The sequence below is a fragment of the Heptranchias perlo genome, unplaced genomic scaffold (assembly GCF_035084215.1).
Source record: "Heptranchias perlo isolate sHepPer1 unplaced genomic scaffold, sHepPer1.hap1 HAP1_SCAFFOLD_56, whole genome shotgun sequence".
NCBI lineage: Eukaryota > Metazoa > Chordata > Chondrichthyes > Hexanchiformes > Hexanchidae > Heptranchias > Heptranchias perlo.
The window spans coordinates 997,840-1,016,076 of record NW_027139581.1 but is presented as its reverse complement, the minus strand read 5'-3'; the positions used below and the strand labels follow the sequence as shown (position 1 = coordinate 1,016,076).

General features: G+C 46.6%; 1 protein-coding gene and 4 non-coding genes across 5 annotated transcripts in view; 4 read left to right on the top strand and 1 right to left on the bottom strand.

The window, feature by feature from the left end:
* Nucleotides 1–18,237, bottom strand: part of LOC137315822 (zinc finger protein 239-like) — a 118,407-nt gene that overhangs the window by 54,495 nt on the left and 45,675 nt on the right. The window lies entirely within an intron of this gene.
* trnal-uaa (transfer RNA leucine (anticodon UAA)) lies at nucleotides 941–1,024 on the top strand. The gene has a single exon. It is a non-coding gene; the product is annotated as a tRNA-Leu (tRNA).
* trnas-aga (transfer RNA serine (anticodon AGA)) lies at nucleotides 1,696–1,777 on the top strand. Its single transcript has one exon. It is a non-coding gene; the product is annotated as a tRNA-Ser (tRNA).
* On the top strand, nucleotides 3,935–4,017 carry trnal-uaa (transfer RNA leucine (anticodon UAA)). Its single transcript has one exon. It is a non-coding gene; the product is annotated as a tRNA-Leu (tRNA).
* On the top strand, nucleotides 4,689–4,770 carry trnas-aga (transfer RNA serine (anticodon AGA)). Its single transcript has one exon. It is a non-coding gene; the product is annotated as a tRNA-Ser (tRNA).

Sequence of the window (18,237 nt, the reverse complement as noted above, 5' to 3'; positions counted from 1 at the left end):
AAAACAGGTACGGACGCGGATCGAACCCGCGCGGTTTTGTTTAGCAAACCGACGCTTTGCCACTTGGCCACCGCACCCCTCGATCGATAACGAGATAATAATGCTCTTCATCGGGTGAAGTCAGATCAACAGCTTTTTGCAACTGATTGTGACAATCGACTGATTGAGGAGCAATGGATTTCGACTTTTCCGCCTGAAGTCATAATTTCATGACAGTTCATTTCACGGGCCATTGTGGAAAGATTCACAGAGAGAGAGATGGAAAGAGACAGAGAGAGAAAACGAGGGAGAGAGATGGAGACATGGGGAGAGAGAGAGAGAGAGACCTTAATAGAGAGTTTTTAAATCGTTGGAGTATCAGTGAGATTAAATTTTGGAAAGTGGGATGGTCCGAGTTAGTCTTTCAATGTTTTTTCCACATCAAATATTCGAATATAAATTCCTTTCTGTATGTCTCTCTCTCTCTATTTAGAGCGGCTGAATTAGCCCGGGTCTACAAACAGCTCGATTCTGCGTATTCATAACTTGCACATTATTAGTGTTCTGAAATCGAGGTGAAGAGTGAGGCAGAGAGCAGGTTTTAAAATCGCTGGAATATCAGTGAAATTAAATTGTGGAAAGTCGGATGGTCCGAGTTTGACTTTCAGTGTATTTTCCACATCAAATAGTGGAGATCAATGAAAGTGAAGCTTTTAAAGGCAGAAACACCGGGATTTCGACATTGGAGAATTGAACCCTGATCAACCGCGTGACAGATGGGGATATTCAGCACAACACGAAGGAGGAACTGGCGTGAACAGTTGATGGACACTCCCCACAGATGGTGTGAGACACGCTTCAAATTTCATTTAATCCATTCCAACCATTGATTTGATGACAAACAAAACCGTAAAAGAAGTGACTCTCAAGCACATTACACATAGAGCAACATTATGAAAGGACTAGGATGGCCGAGTGGTTAAGGCGTTGGATTTAAGATCCGATGGTTTTATACCCGCGTGGGGTCCGAACCCCACTCCTGGTCGGTGCGGTTTGCGTTACATTTTGATACTGATCATTGACTCTCTTTTGCCATTTGCATCACAGAATCAGAGAAAGGTGACAGCACGGAAGGAGGCCTTTTGGTCCATCGTGTCCGTGCCGGCTTTATGCAAGACCAATCCAGCTAGTCCCACTCCCCCGCGCTATCCCTCTAGCACTGCAACCTTTTTCCTTTCAAGTACTTATCCCGTTCCGTTTTGAAAGCCATCATTGAATCTGCCTCCATCAGCCACTCGGGATGCTGAATTAGCCCGGGTCTCTTCACAACGCGACTCTGCCTTTCATTTCTTGCTCATTATTGTGGTTCTGACATCGAGGTGACGCGGAGAGTGAGATTTAAAATCGCTGAAATATCAGTGAAATTATATTGTGGAAAGTGGGATTGTCCGAGTTCGTTCATCAGTCTTTTTATCACACGTCCAATGTTGGAGATAAATGATATCTTTGAAGGCAGAAGAAATTCATCGTCCAGGTGTATTTGAAGCCAGGTCGACCAAGTAATAGGTAGGGATACCCACCACGATCCAAACGAGCAACGAGCGTGAACAACCGACCCCCTCACCGACGGTTGATACCCACACCAGTTCTGCGGCTCGGTGTCGCAGAGCGCTGGATTATTACGATTTTAAGTGAGCAGCATTGTGCTTTTAGCAAGTAGTCGTGGCCGAGTGGTTAAGGCGATGGACTAGAAATCCATTGGGGTTTCCCCGCGCAGGTTCGAATCCTGCCAACTACGGTTTAGAGTTATCCTTTTATCTCTGCGTTTCAACAGACACGAGTGTGTGCAAAATGAAAATCCATTGTCAAGAAGTCGGAGCAGGACATTCGCGGACTCATCATACAATCTAGAATAGTCAACATGGTTTTATGAATGGGAAATCGTGTCTGACAATTTTATTAGAGTTATTTGAGGAAGTAGCGATCAGGGTGGATAAAGGGGAACCAATGGATGCAGTATATTTGGATTTCCAAAAGGCATTCGATAAGGTGCCACAGAAAAGGTGATATCCCTGCTGCTTGTTATTCTCCACGCTTACACACACCCGTGCCTTCTGCCGCTTCCTGCCACTGCTTCTGACCTTTACCACGCAGAGAATAACAGGCACAAGATAAGAGCTCATAGATTGGGGGTTTGCTCACTAACAGAAAACAAAGAGTTGGGATTAAAGGGTCATTTTCAAAATGGCAATCGGTAACTGATGGGTGCCGCAGGGCTCAGTGTTGGGGCCTCAAGTATTTACAATATATATCAATGACTTGGATGAAGGGACAGAGTGCATTGTGGCCAAATTTGCTGATGATACGAAAATAGGTGGAAAAGCAAGTTGCGAGGGTGACACAAAGTATCTACAAAGGGATATTGACAGTTTTAGCGAATGGGCAAAAATTTGGCAGATGGAATATAAGGTGGGAAAATATGAATTCATCCACTTTGGCTGGAAAAATAAAAAAGCAAAATATTATTTCAATGGAGAAATACTACAAAATGCTGCAGTACAGAGGGATCTGGGTATCATCGTGCATGAAACACAAAAATTCAAAATACAGGTGCAGCAGGTCATCCAGAAGGCAAACGGAATATTGAGAGAAAGACAGAGAAACCATTGACCATTTTACGATTCAACCGGAGCCGTTTTCCTGGGAGTCGGTTTTGAAACAGGACACAGGGACAATGTGTTCCAATCTGTTTCCTTCTTTGACCCTGTGATTTTCAAATCTGCGGGGATTGGACAGATGAAGGGAGAGAGAGTGACACAGACTCAGACAGACCGAGAGAATCTCTTTCTGAGTGTCTCTCTTTATCACTCTTTTCCTCGCACCCCACATCACTTCATTCTGGATCTCAACGAACAGAGAGATGAAAATGTGAACAGTGAGTCTTCTTTCAACAGTGGCCCGTGGAAAGTGAAACAAACTGTCATCAAATTGATCATTTCATTAATATTTGAAGCTGAAAACAGGAACGGACGCGGATCGAACCCGCGCGGTTTTGTTTAGGAAACCGATGCTTCGTCACTTGGCCACCGCACCCCTCGATCGATAACGGGATAATAATGCTCTTCATCGGCTGAAGTCAGATCAACAGCTTTCAGAAACTGATTGCGACAATCGACTGATTGAGGAGCAATGGATTTCGACTTTTCCGCCTGAAGTCATAATTTCATGACAGTTCATTTCACGGGCCATTGTGGAAAGATTCACAGAGAGAGAGATAGAAAGAGACAGAGAGAGAAAACGAGGGAGAGAGATGGAGACATGGGGAGAGAGAGATAGAGAGACCTTAATAGAGAGTTTTAAAATCGTTGGAGTATCAGTGAGATTAAATTTTGGAAAGTGGGATGGTCCGAGTAAGTCTTTCAATGTTTTTTCCACATCAAATATTCGAAATAAATTTCTTTCTGTATGTCTCTCTCTCTCTATTTAGAGCGGCTGAATTAGCCCGGGTCTGCAAACAGCTCGATTCTGCGTATTCATTACTTGCACATTATTAGTGTTCTGAAATCGAGGTGAAGAGTGAGGCAGAGAGCAGGTTTTAAAATCGCTGGAATATCAGTGAAATTAAATTGTGGAAAGTCGGATGGTCCGAGTTCGACATTCAGTGTATTTTCCACATCAAATAGTGGAGATCAATGAAAGTGAAGCTTTTAAAGGCAGAAACACCGGGACTTCGACATTGGAGAATTGAACGCTGATCAACCGCGTGACAAATGGGGATATTCAGCACAACACGAACGAGGAACTGGCGTGAGCAGTTGATGGACACTCCCCACAGATGGCGTTTGACACGCTTCAAATTTCATTGAATCCATTCCAACCATTTATTTGATGACAAAGGAAAGCGTAGAAGAAGTGACACTTAAGTACATTACACATAAAGCAAGATTGTGAAAGGACCAGGATGGCCGAGTGGATAAGGCGTTAGATTTAAAATCCAATGGGTTTCTACCCGCGTGGATTCAAGCCCCACTCGTGGTAGATATTGTTTCCGTTATATTTTGATACTGATCATTGACTCTCTTTTGCCATTTGCATCACAGAATCATAGAAAGGTAACAGCACGGAATGAGGCCTTTTGGCCCAGCGTGTCCGTGCCGGCTCCATGCAAGACCAATCCAGCTGGTCCCACTACCCCGCCCTATCCCCCGAGCACTGCAATTTTTTTCCTTTCAAGTGCTTATCCCGTTCCGTTTTGAAAGCCATCATTGAATCTGCCTCCATCAGCCACTTCGGGATGCTGAATTAGCCCGGGTCTGTTCACAACGCGACTCTGCCTTTCATTTCTTGCTCATTATTGTGGTTCTGACATCGAGGTGACGCGGAGAGTGAGATTTAAAATCGCTGAAATATCAGTGAAATTAGATTGTGGAAAGTGGGATTGTCCGAGTTCGTTCATCAGTGTTTTTTCACACGTCCAATTTTGGAGATAAATGAAAACTTTAAATGTCGTAGAAGTTCATCGTCCAGGTGTATTTTAAGCCAGGTCGACCATGTAATAGGTAGGGATACCCACCACTATACAAACGAGTAACTTGCGTGAACAATCGACCCCCTGACCGACGGCTGACACCGACACCAGTTCTGCTGTTCTGTGTCGCAGAGCGCTGGATTATTGCGATTTTAAGTGAGCAGCATTGTGCTTTTAGCAAGTAGTCGTGGCCGAGTGGTTAAGGCGATGGACTAGAAATCCATTGGGGTCTCCCCGCGAAAGTTCGAATCCTGCCGACTACGGTCCAGAGTTTTCTTTACCGACCTTTCATCTCTGCGTTTCAACCGATCCGAGTGTGTGTCAAATGAAAATGCTCGAATCCATTATTAAGAACTCGGAGCAGGACATTCGCGGACTCATGATACAATCTCGAACAGTCAACATGGTTTTATGAATGGGAAATCGTGTCTGAAAATTTTATTGGAGTTCTTTGAGGAAGTAACGATCAGGGTGGATAAAGGGAAACCAATGGATGCAGTATATTTGGAGTTCCAAAAGGCATTCGAAAACGTGCCATATAAAAGGTGGTATCCCTGCTGCTTGTTATTCTCCACGCTTGCACCCACCCGTGCCTTCTGCCGCTTCCTGCCACTGCTTCTGACCTTTACCTCGCAGAGAATAACAGGCACAAGATAAGAGTTCATAGATTGGGGATTTGCTAACGAACAGAAAACAAAGAGTCGGGATTAAAGGGTCATTTTCAAAATGGCAATCGGTAACTGATGGGTGCCGCAGGGATCAGTGCTGTGGCCTCAACTATTTACAATATATATCAATGACTTGCATGAAGGCACAGAGTGTATTGTTGCCAAATTTGCAGATGATACGAAAATAGGTGGAAAAGCAAGTTGCGAGGGTGACACAAAGGGATATTGACAGGTTCAGCGAATGGGCAAAAATTTGGCAGATGGAATATAAGGTGGGAAAATGTGAAGTCATCCACTTTGGCAGGAACAATAAAAAAGCAAAATATTATTTCAACGGAGAAATATTACAAAATGCTGCAGTACAGAGGGATCTGGGTGTCATCGTACATGAAACACATAAAGTCACCATACAGGTGCAGCAAGTAATCCAGAAGGCAAAGGGAATATTGGACTATTGAGAGAAAGACAGAGAAACGGACACTCACACAGAAAAGCTGAGAAAAAATGAGACACACACACATTACACACAGAGGCACGGTCGTTCTTGGTGCCCGTCTGTTGCAGCGCGATGGATCGTTGCAATTTTAAGTGAGCAGCATTTAGCTGAGCTCTCGCAGTCGTGGCCGAGTTGTTTCGGGCGATGGATAAAAAATTCAATGGGGTCTCCCCGTGCAGGTTCAGAGCTTTGTTTTCAGACCCTTCACGTCTGCGTTTCAACCGACATGTGTGTGTCTGTCTGTCAGTGTGTGTACTTGTGTGTTTGAGTATCTATCTGTGTATCAGTGTCTGCTGAGTCAGTGTGTGTGTATTGTGTCTGTCCGTGTGTGTCTCACTTATTCAACGCTTTTCAGAGTGTCTCTCTGTCACTCTTTCCCCCGCTCCCCACATCATTTCATTCTGGACTTTGACTAACAAAGAGATGGAATATGTGAAAGACAAGCCTTCTTTCAACACATTGTGAGCTAGTTGCCAAGACTGATGCCCACTGAGCGACGGCTGATAACTATACCAGTCATGCGGCTCTGCGTCAATTGTTTGTCCGATTACGCTGGTGTGAAGCGCCTTGGGGCGTTTTGCTGCGTTAAAGACTCGATATCAATGCAAATTTTTGTTGTGGGCAATTGTGATTGCATCAAACTGAGAGAGTTGAGGGGAGAGCTGCACCGCCACCACTGGAGACGATTGGTATTGCAGGCATCTCCTGTTTTGTGAGTTTCACCGGCCTCCCTCTTCTCAGACCCCTTGCGAACCTTGTCCGGTTCCCGGTTTGGGAACCTCTGCTCTGCTCAGCTCTCTGGTGGGGTGGGGCTTGAACCCACAATCTTCAGACTCAAAGGCCAGAGTGGAGCAGAGAAGAGAGATCTGAGATTCGCTGGAATATCAGTGCAATTAATTTCGGGAAGGTGGGAACATTTTATCAATAGATTTTCTGCATCCAATATTGTAGATAAATGGCCAGAAACATAAAAGTGAGACTTTTAATGCCACAATTGAACCTCGGTCTCCCGCGTGCTCCCACTAACGGAGAACTGATGCACGAAGTGAATGTCCTCTCACCACAGGTGGTCTGAGACATGTTTTATGTTCCAGTCAATCTTTTTAAACTGTTTATTCGATGATAGTTTGTTTAACTTTCCATGGGTCTCTGTTGAAAGAGGTCTTACATTTCACAATTCCATCACTTTGTTGGTCAAGGGACAGAGCAAAATGATGTGGGGAGATGGGGACAAAATGACAGGGAGAAAGAAAGACTGTGAGACACTCAGAAAAGCGTGGAAGTGACCCTCAGGCACGTTGCACACAAACTTTCCACCGGCCTCTGTTGAACGAAAACTTACCTTTCACATTTCCATCTCTTTGTTAGTCAAGGTCCAGAATAAAGTGATGTGTGGAGCGCGGGAAAGAGTGACAGAGAGAGAGAGAAAGGCAGAGAAAGAGGAGACCCACTCAGAAAAGCTCAGAACAAGTGAGACAAACATACACATTACACACACAGGCCTCGTGAACCTTGGTGCCTGTGTGTTGCAGAGCGATGGGTCGTTGCCATTTTAAGTGAGCAGGTTTTAGTTGAGGTTAAGTCGTTGTGCTGAAGGCAATGGACCAGAAATCTATTGGGGCCTCCCCGCAGCTTCGAATCCTGCCGACAACGGTTCACAGCTTTCTTTTCAAACCTTCCATATCTGCGTTTAAACATACACGTGTGTGTCTGTATGTCAGTGTGTGTAACTGTATGTGTGATTATCTATCTGTGTATCAGTGTCGATTTGTACATGGCTGCGTGTGTGTAATGTGTCTGTGCGTGTGTGTCTCACAGCTGAGTGCAGTGGATACAACAAAAGCTACGGGCCCCGACAACATCCCCGCTCTAGTGCTGAAGACTTGTGCTCCAGAACTGTCCCAGTACAGATACAACACTGGCATCTACCCGACAATGTGGAAAATTGCCCAGGTCTGTCCTGTCCATAAAAAGCAGGACACAACCAATCCGGCCAATTACCGCCCCATCAGTCTACTCGCAAACATCAACAAAGTGATGGAAGGTGTCGTCGACAGTGCTATCAAGCCGCACCTGCTCACCAATGCTCAGTTTGGGTTACGCCAGGACCACTCGGCTCCAGACCTCATTACAGGCTTTGTCGAAACATGGACAAAAGAGCTGAATTCCACAGGTGGGGTGAGAGTGACTGCCCTTGACATCAAGGCAGCATTTGACCGAGTGTAGCACCAAGGAGCCCTCGTAAAATTGAAGTCAATGGGAATCATGGTGAAAATTCTCCAGTGGCTGAAGACATACCGAGCACAAAGGAAGATGGTTAGTGGTTGCCAAAGGCCAATCATCTCAGCCCCAGGACACTGCTGCAGAAGTTCCTCAGGTCCATCCACCACCCTAAACATTCACTCCCTCCACCACCGGCGCACAGTGGCTGCAGTGTGTACCATCTACAGGATGCACTGCATCAACTCGCCAAGGCATCTTCGACAGCACCTCCCAAACCCGCGACCTCTACCACCCAGAAGGACAAGGGCAGCAGGCGCATGGGAACATCATCACCTGCACGTTCCCCTCCAAGTCACACACCATCCCGACTTGGAAATATATCGCCGTTCCTTCATCGTAGCTGGGTCAAAATCCCGGAACTCCCTTCCTAACATCACTGTGGGAGAACCTTCACCGCACGGACTGCAGCGGTTCAAGAAGGCAGCTCATCACCACCTTCTCAAGGGGCGATTAGGGATGGGCAATAAATGCTGGTCTCTCCAACGACGCCCACATCCCATGAACGAATAAAATAAAACAACGCGACTCTGCCTTTCATTTCATGCTCATTATTGTGGTTCTGTCATCAAGGTGACGCAGAGAGGAAGGTTTAAAATCGCTGGAATATCAGTGAAATTATATTGTGGAAAGTGGGATAGTCCGAGTTAGTTTATCAGTGTTTTTTCACGCATCCAATGTTGAAGATAAATTGCAACAGAAATGAAAGTGAAGCTTTTAAAGGCAATAAGATTTGATATATTTCGTCGGGGAATTAAGCCCCGGCCTCTTGCATAACAGGCGGGGATATTCACCACGATACTAACGAGGAACTGCCGTGGGCTAATTCAGGACACTCACCACAGATGGCGTCAGACGCGCTTCAGGTTTCAGTGAATCTATTTTAACCATTTATTTGATGACAATTTGCTTAACTTTCCACGGGCCACTGTTGAAAGAAGACTTACCTTTCACATTTCCATCTCTTTGTTCATCAAGGTCCAGAATAAAGTAATGTGGGGAGCGCGGGAGAGAGTGACAGAGAGAGAGAATGGCAGAGAAACGGCGACTCACTCAGAAAAGCTTCGAAAAAGTGAGACACACAAATACAGGTACATTCCACACAGGCATCCTGATTCTTAATGCTCGTCTGTTACAGAGCGATGGATCTTTGTAATTTTAATATGAACAGCATTTCGAACAGGTCAAGTCGTCGTCCCGAAATCCATTGGATTCTCCCCGCGTATGTTCGAATCCTGCCGACTACGGTTCAGAGCTTTCTTTTCAAACCTTTCATCTCTCCGTTTCAATCTGGTCGAGTGTTTGGGTGTCTGCTTGTGTGTGTCTCACTTTTACAACGCAATTCAGAGTGTTTCTCTGTCTTTTAAAAGCGGTTAAAGTTGGGCCTCCCCGGTCTCCCGCTGGACAGACGATACTAACGAGGAACTGCCGTGAGTCGGTCAAGGACAATCACCACGGATGGCGTAAGATGAGCTCCAATTTTCAGTGACTCTATTTCAACCATTTAGTTCATTGCAATTCGCTTAACTTAGTGGTGCTCCCGAGCCACTCTTGGTGATGAACATGGATGTTCCCCACCCAGAGTGCCCCTGCTACCGTCAGTGATTCCTCTAAGTGCTGCTCAACATGGAGGAGGACTGATTCATCAGCTGAAGGAGGGCGGTAGGTGGTAATCAGCAGGAGGTTTCCTTGCCCATGTTTGACCTGATGCCATGAGATTTCATGGGGTCCGGAGTCAATGCTGAGGACTCCCTCCTGACTGCATATCACTGTACCGCCACCTCTGGTGGGTCTGTCCTGCCGGTGGGAGTGGACAGACCCAGGGATGGTGATGGAAGAGTCTGGGACGTTGGCCGAAAGGTATGATTCTGTGAGTATGGCTATGTCAGGCTATTCTTGGGACAGCTCTCCCAATTTTGTTACAAGTCCCAAGATGTTGGTGAGGAGGACTTTGCATTGTCGACTGGGCTTGGTTTGCCTTTGTTGTGTCCGGTGCCTCGTGGTCCGTGATAGCCTTTCAGTGTATTTTCCGCATCAAATATTAGTGATACATTGCAAGAGAAATGAACGTGAAACTTTTGAAGGCAGCGAAAGTGCAACCTCCCCGTTGGAGAATTGAACCCCCGGTCACTTGCGTGATAAGCGGTGATACTCACCAGTACACTAACGAAGAACTGGTGTGGGTCAGTAAAGGACACTCACCACAGATGGCGTTAAACAGGATTCAGATTTCAGTGAATCTATTTTAACCATTTGTTTGATGACCTTTCATCTCTGCGGTTCAATCTACACGTGTGTCTGTCTGTCAGTGAGTGTACCTGTGTGTGTGTGTGTGTGTGTGTGTGTGTGTTAGTATCTGTCTGTGTATCAGTGTCTGCGTGTGTACATGGCTGTGTATGTGTGTGTCTAAAATGAAAATGCTAGAATCCATTATTAAGGAAATTATCCTTCCTCCCTCAACTAACAAAACCAAAACGCAGATTAACTGACCATCCATTTCATTGTTGTATGTGGGATCTTTCTGGTAAACCTCCACTTGGAGATAAATTGCAAGAGGAATGAAAGTGAAGCTTTAAAGGCAATAAAAATGTAACCTCCCGGTCGGGAAATTGAACCCTGGTTTCCACGGGCCACTGTTGAAAGAAGACTGACCTTTCACATTTCCATCTCTCTGTTCGTCAAGGTTCAGAATAACGTGATGTGGGGAGAGCGGGAGAGAGTGACAGAGCGAGAAAGACAGAGAAAGAGAGACCCACTCAGAAAAGCTTAGAAAAAGTGAGACACACACAAACACACACACATTTAGACACATTACACACGCAGGCATCACATATATATATATATATATACACACACATACACACAGGCGCATTACACACGCAGGCATACATACAAATATAAACATTTTTAGACTCGAATTTTTGGAGCAAAACCAGACGAAAGTTCAAGTTTATTGGAAAGCTTTGCGCACAAGGGGAGAGTGGGAAGCTTCCTCAAGCTCGCACCTCACTCTCAAAGGAACATCAGCACTAAACATACACACAGGCACATTACACACACCGGCATTTATATGTACACATGCACTCAGGCACATTACACAAAGAGGCATAATCGTTAAATCTCTCTCTCTCTCTCCCTCTAAGTTTCAATGTGTGTCTCACGTTCAGTCTTTGTGTGTGTGTCTCTCTGTCTCTGTCTCTCTGTCGCTCTCTCTCTGTCTCCGTCTCTCTCTCTCTGTCTGTCTGTCTCTCTCTCTCTCTCTCTGTGTCTGTTTGTCTCTCCCCCTCCCCCTCTCTAATACCCGCAGATCTGAGAATCACAGGGTCAAAGAAGGAAACAGATCGGAACACATTTGTGCTCTGCAACAGACGGGCCCCAAGAATTCAGTCCCCAAACAGTCTCCGCTCAATAATATTCTGAAAGTGACAATCACCTGTTTCATTATTTTTCTGTTCTATTTTTCTCTGTCGTTTTTGAAGAAGAAGCGAGGCAAAGAAGTAAAATTTGTAGTTGGCCTCTTAAAAATGCTTCCTCCCCGTCGGGGAACTAAATCCCTGGCTGAGGGGGGATATCTCACCACGATGGAAAATATCCAATTGGAAATGATTTTTCCGAAGCCTTTTAATCGCGCCACGTCCCCGTGTCTCCCCATCTCAGGGAAGAGGTCAAAGTCGCCAGAAAAACTTTGACCATTTAACGATTCTACCGGAGCCGTTTTCCTGCGAGTCGGTTTTGAAACAGGACACAGGCTCAATGTGTTCCAATCTGTTTCCTTCTTTGACCCTGTGATTCTCAAATCTGCGGGTATCAGACAGATGGAGGGAGAGAGACTGACACAGACTCAGACAGACCGAGAGAGTCTCTTTCTGTCCCAGTGTCTCTCTTTATCACTCTTTTCCTCGCACCCCACATCACTTTATTCTGGATCTTAACTGATAGAGAGATGGAAATGTGAACAGTGAGTCTTCTTTCAACAGTGGCCCGTGGAAAGTTAAACAAACTGTCATCAATTCGGTCATTTCATTAAAATTTGAAACCTGAAGCAGGTACGGATGGGGATCGAACCCGCGCTCTTCGGTTGACGAGAACGACGCCTTTCCACTTGGCCACCGCACCCCATGAGCAAAACGCGAAAGATAATGTTCTTCAGCGGGTGAAGTCAGATCAACAGGTTTCTGCAACTGATTGCGACAATCGACTGATTGAGGAAAAATGGATTTCGACTGTTCCGCCTGAACGAATAATTTGATGACAGTTTATTTAACGGGCTGTTGTGGAAAGATTCACAGAGAGATAGAAAGAGACAGACAGAAAGAGAGAGAGAGAGAGACAGATAGAGGGAGAGAGATGTCCAGATGCAGAGATGGACACAGATGGAGACAAGGGGGCGGGGCGGGGCGGAGCCGGGGGGGTCGGTCGGGTGCAGAGAGAGACCTGAATGGAGTTTAAAATCGCTGGAATATCAGTGAAATTAAATTGTCAAAGTGGGATTATCCGAGTTAGTCTTTCAATGTATTTTCCACATCAAATATTGGAGATAAATTGCAAGTGAAAGTTTTTCGGACGGAGGGAGGTGCACAGTGGTGTTCCCTCGGGGTCGGTATTGGGACCACTGTTTTTTTGATATATATTAATGACTTGGACTTGGGTGCACAGGGCAAAATGTTAAAAATTGCAGATGACACAAAACTAGGAAGTGTAGTAAACAATGAGGAGGACAGTGATAGACTGCAACAAATATATATTCCTTAAGGCACAAAAACCCAACAGGAAAAGTGATCCAACCGTGGCTAACAAGATAAATTAAAGATAATATTAAATCAAAGGAAGAGGCAATAAAGTTGCCAGAAAAAGCAGTAAGCCTGAGGATTGGGAGCATTTTAGAATTCAACAAAGGAGGACCAAGAAATTGATAAAGAGGGAAAATAGAAATTGAGAGTAAACTGGCAAGAAACATAACGGACTCTAAAAGCTTCCACAGGGATGTAAAAAGCTAAAGACGAGCGGTCGTGCTGGAAGGACCAGGATGACCGAGTGGTTCAGGCTTTGGATTTAAGATCCCGTGGATTTATCCCCGCGTGTTTCCGAACCCCACTCCTCGCAGCTGTTACTTCGGTTACATTTTGATCCTGCTCATTGTCACTCTTCTTCATTTGCATGATAGAAATGTTACCGCACGGAAGGATCGTTGCAATTTTAAGTGAACAGCATTTAACTGAAATCAAGTAGTTGTGACCGAGTGGTTTATGCGATCGACTGAAAATCCACTGGGGTCTCCCCGCGCAGGTTAGAATCCTGCCGACTACGGTTCAGAGCTTTCTTTCTCAAAGCTTCCAATCTGTCCGTGTGGGTGCGTGTGTCAATTCTTCAACGCTTTTCAAAGTCTCTTTCTCCACTCCCGACATCATTTCATTCTGGACCTTGACTGACGAAGAGATGAAAGAAATGACACTCCGGCACATTACACACAAATTCAAAACGCAGGATGACCGAGTGCTTAAGAGTTTAAACGTAAGATTCAATGGGTTTTACCAGCGTGGGTTCAACCCCCACTCCTGATAGTTGTTATTACGGTCGTATTTTGACTCATTTTCACTCTTCTCCCATTTCCATCACACCGTCAGAGAAAGGTTACAGCACGAAAGGAGGCCATTCGGTCCATCGAATCTGTGCCTTGTCTGTGCGAGATCATTCCAGCTCGTCCCTTTTCTTGGAGCCCTGCATTTTTTTCCTATCAAGTACTTATCCAATTCCCTTTTGAAAGCCACGATTGAATCTGCCTCCACCACCCCCTCGGGCAGTGCATTCGAGATCGCAACCACTCGCTGTGTTAAAAAGGTGTTCCTCACGTCACCTTTGGTTCTTTTGCCAATCACCTTAAAGCGATGTCCTCTAGTTCTTGACCCTTCCACCAATGGGAATAGTTTCTCTCCATCTACTCTCCATCTACTCTGTCTGGACCCTTCATGATTTTGAACACCTCGATCCGTTCCAAGAATCACAACCCCAGCTTCTCCAGTCTATCCACGTAACTAAAGTCCCTCATCATTGGAACCGTTCTAGTAAATCTCTTCTGCACCCTCTCGAAGACATTCACATCTTTCCTAAAGTGTGGTGCCCAGAACTGGACAAAATATTCCAATTGTGGTCAAACCAGTGTTTTATAAAGGTTCATCATGACTTCCATACTTTCGTACTTGTGCCACTATTTATAAAGCCTAGGATCCCGTTGCTTTTTTAAACGCTTTCTCAACATACCCTGCCACCTTTAACGATTTGTGCACATAAACCCCCAGATATCTCTGTTCCTTTATCCGTTTTAGCGTTGTACCCTCCAGTTTACATTGCGTCTTCTCATTCTTCCCACTAAAATGTATCAATTCGCATTTTTCTGCTTTAAATTTCATCTGCCACGTGCCCGCCCAAGCCACCAGCCTGTCTGTTTTCTCTTGACGTCTATCAGTGTCCTCCTCACTGTATACGATCCTTCCAAGCTTTGGAAATTTTGGAATTGTGCCCTGAACACCCAAGTCCAAGTCATTAAGATATATCAAGAAAAGCAGTGGTCCCAGCTCTGACCCTGGGGAACACCACTGTACACCTTCCTCCAGTCCGAAAAACAACCGTTTACCACTTCTCTCTGTTTCTGTTCCCCAGTAATTTCTGTACCCATGTTGCTACAGCCCCCTTTATTCAATGGGGCCGCAGTCTTGGTGTTAGGCCTACCATGCGGAACTTTATCAAACGCCAATTGAAAGTCCATATACTCCACATCAGCCACATTGTTGTCTGAAGAGATATTTCTGTGGAGACTTCGTTTTCGCAAGGAGGCAATGGGCCGCCTCTGTGAGATGTCACAAGAGGAGCTTCAGCCACCTTCTATTTCCTGCAGGTCCTCGTCAGTGGCATGTGGGTCATTTCAGTTAGGCCCCGGTGACATGTGTAACATCACCCAGAGCCCTGTAAGAGTCTGAATTCATCAGCCCACAGATATACCCTCACCCAGAGCCCTGTGAGTGTCTGAATTAATCAGCCCACAGATATACCATCACCCAGAGCCCTGTGAGTGTCTGAATTCATCAGCCCACAGAGACACCCTCACCCAGAGCCCTGTGAGAGTCTGAATTCATCAGCCCACAGAGACACCATCACCCAGAGCCCTGTGAGTGTCTGAATTCATCAGCCCACAGAGACACCCTCACCCAGAGCCCTGTGAGAGTCTGAATTCATCAGCCCACAGAGACACCATCACCCAGAGCCCTGTGAGTGTCTGAATTCATCAGCCCACAGAGACACCATCACCCAGAGCCCTGTGAGTGTCTGAATTCATCAGCCCACAGAGACACCCTCACCCAGAGCCCTGTGAGAGTCTGAATTCATCAGCCCACAGATACACCATCACCCAGAGCCCTGTGAGAGTCTGAATTCATCAGCCCACAGATACACCCTCACCCAGAGCCCTGTGAGAGTCTGAATTCATCAGGTCACGGATACACCATCACCCAGAGCGCTGTGAGAGTCTGAATTCATCAGCCCACAGATACACCATCACCCAGAGCCCTGTGAGAGTCTGAATTCATCCGATCACAGAGACACCATCACCCAGAGCTCTGCGAGAGTGAATTCATGAGGTCACGGACGCGATATTCCGCAGGGTTTCCCAGTTCATCAACCTCGACATGTCCCCAGATCGACAAAGGAATAGGTCTACCGTGTTCCACAGGATCGCTGGATTCCGCAAATGGAGAGGTCTACCGTGTTCCACAGGATCACTGGATTCCGCAAATGGAGAGGTCTACCGTGTTCCACAGGATCGCTGGATTCCCCAAAGGGAGAGGTCTACCGTGTTCCCAGGATCGCTGGATTCCCCAAAGGGAGCGGTCTACCGTGTTCCCCACGATCGCTGGATTCCCCAAAGGGAGAGATCTACCGTGTTCCACAGGATCGCTGGATTCCCCAAAGGGAGAGATCTACCGTGTTCCCCACGATCGCTGGATTCCCCAAAGGGAGAGATCTACCGTGTTCCACAGGATCGCTGGATTCCCCAAAGGGAGAGATCTACCATGTTCCACAGGATCGCTGGATTCCCCAAAGGGAGAGGTCTACCGTGTTCCCCAGGATCGCTGGATTCCCCAGAGTTCATGGTGTAGTCGATGGAACCCGTGTGATATGGAAGGCACCCAATGAGGCACCTGTCACTAACATCAACAGGAAGGGGTTGAATTGGTTAAATGTGAGGATCCTTTGCGATGCCGACCTGTGGATGTGGAGATGCCGGTGATGGACTGGGGTTGACAATTGTAAACAATTTTACAACACCAAGTCATAGTCCAACAATTTTTATTGGAAATCGACAAGCTTTCGGAGGCTTCCTCCTTCCTCAGGTAAATGTTTACCTGAGGAAGGAGGAAACCTCCGAAAGCTTGTAGATTTCAAATAAAAATTGTTGGACTATAACTTGGTGTTGTAAAATTGTTTACACCTGTGGATCATGAGTGCAAATACAGATCATAAGGGAAGTGCCCATGATGCCTTCGTCCTTCGCCACTCAGACTTGCAATGATACCTTCACCGGAGAGCAGCAAGGATCTGGATGGATATCAGGTGACAAGGGCGACCCGCTGAAGCCGTGGCTGATGACACCCGACCACAGGACCAATAGTCCAGCTCAGGAGAGGGACAACCGTGCCCACGTGTGCTCGCGCCAAGTAGTGGAGAGGAGAATCGGGGAGCTGAAATCACGCTTTCGATACTTGGACAGGTCGGGGGATCTTTGCCGTACTCACCTGTCAAGGATTCCAGGGTTGTGGTTGTCTGCTGTGCGTTGCACAATTTTTCCCTGCGGGAAGGACTGACCTTTGACCAGGCAGGCAGGCAGGATGCCGCTGGGAATGGACGAGAATCACGATGACAACCCGGATGTTGCTCGGGCCTTGGTTGGTTCCACCCATCCCCACCCCCGAGGAAACCGGGGCTGCAGGGGACAGGGCAGCGACAGGGCACCCAGTGGCTGATGATTTTAGACATCGATGGAAGTGGGTGATTGACTCCCAGCCCCCTCCCAGGAAAGCAGATAACAGGACAAGCAAGATTGAAAGTGAAACAGTGAGCTTTAATTGCAGCATCAAAAAATTAGTGCAAAACTTTACATTAACATTTGAGGTAGTTAGTTATTGGAAAACTTGATTGTGAACATTGAGGTGTGTGGTGAAAAACTTTAAATAAAAATTGAGTTAACTTATTCATTTTCTAGTTCGAAAGCAGTTGTGATTTTAACATGGTTCATATTCAGAAAATCTTCGAACAATTACAAATGACTTCTGATTAAGTTTGAAGGGCAGCAGCAGCAGCAACAAAAATTATGACACAAACAATCAGAAGAGATTCATCACATAACAAAATATCAACAAGCGAATAAAAACAAACAACCAAAACACCAACCGAACAAACAGCAATAAGATTTACAGACGCCCCCTTGCGGCAAGCTCGAGGGTCGCTGTGACACTCTGAACAAGAGGAGGTGAACTCTGCACTCGAGGAGCATCCGATTTCCTCCTGGCCCCCATCCCTCCCTGTGATCGAGCCCCTCTTGAGCGAAGGGCACGAACTCTGTGTCTTACAAAATGGCTGTAATCAGGGAGTTCGGAGCTGGGGTGCTGCTGTTCGACGGGGACATGAATAAAAGCAGCGTCAGGTGCAGGAATAGCTCCTGGCTCTTGGGCCTGTACTCTGTCTGCGGCAGGAAGTGGCACGGGGTGTGTCACGGGCTTCAGGTGCAGCACAGCCGTGCTCGCATTCAACTCCATGAAATGTACGAGAACCTGGTGAATATTTGTCAGCTCGGCAATGTTCTGTCCAGTATGGGCCAGCTGGGCAATGTTCTGTCCAGTATGGGCCAGCTTGACGCTAATGTTCTGTCCAGCATCCTTGATCTCCTGTCTCATGGAGACGAAACAGTCACGGTACTTGTCGCTATCATCAGCCGTCAATCGTCTCAATTGTTGACCGTTGATGTTCTCTCCGAATTCATCATCTACATGGCGGGAGGGTGGGGGGGGGGGGGAGGAGGGAGGAGGGGGATGACGTCGACTTCGCCTCACGGGGGACTGGGGCGCATCTACCCCAACTCGCATCGGTTCCTCACACCCCGACAGGTCGGACTCAGCTGGCGGCTGCCTGTGAGAGGGGGATTGTGTGTGTCTCGCACAGAGCCAGAGGGGCCTGGAGTTGGAGAGGCGGTGAGGTGAGGCTCCTCATGGTCAAGCGCTCCCCCCACATCAACATCC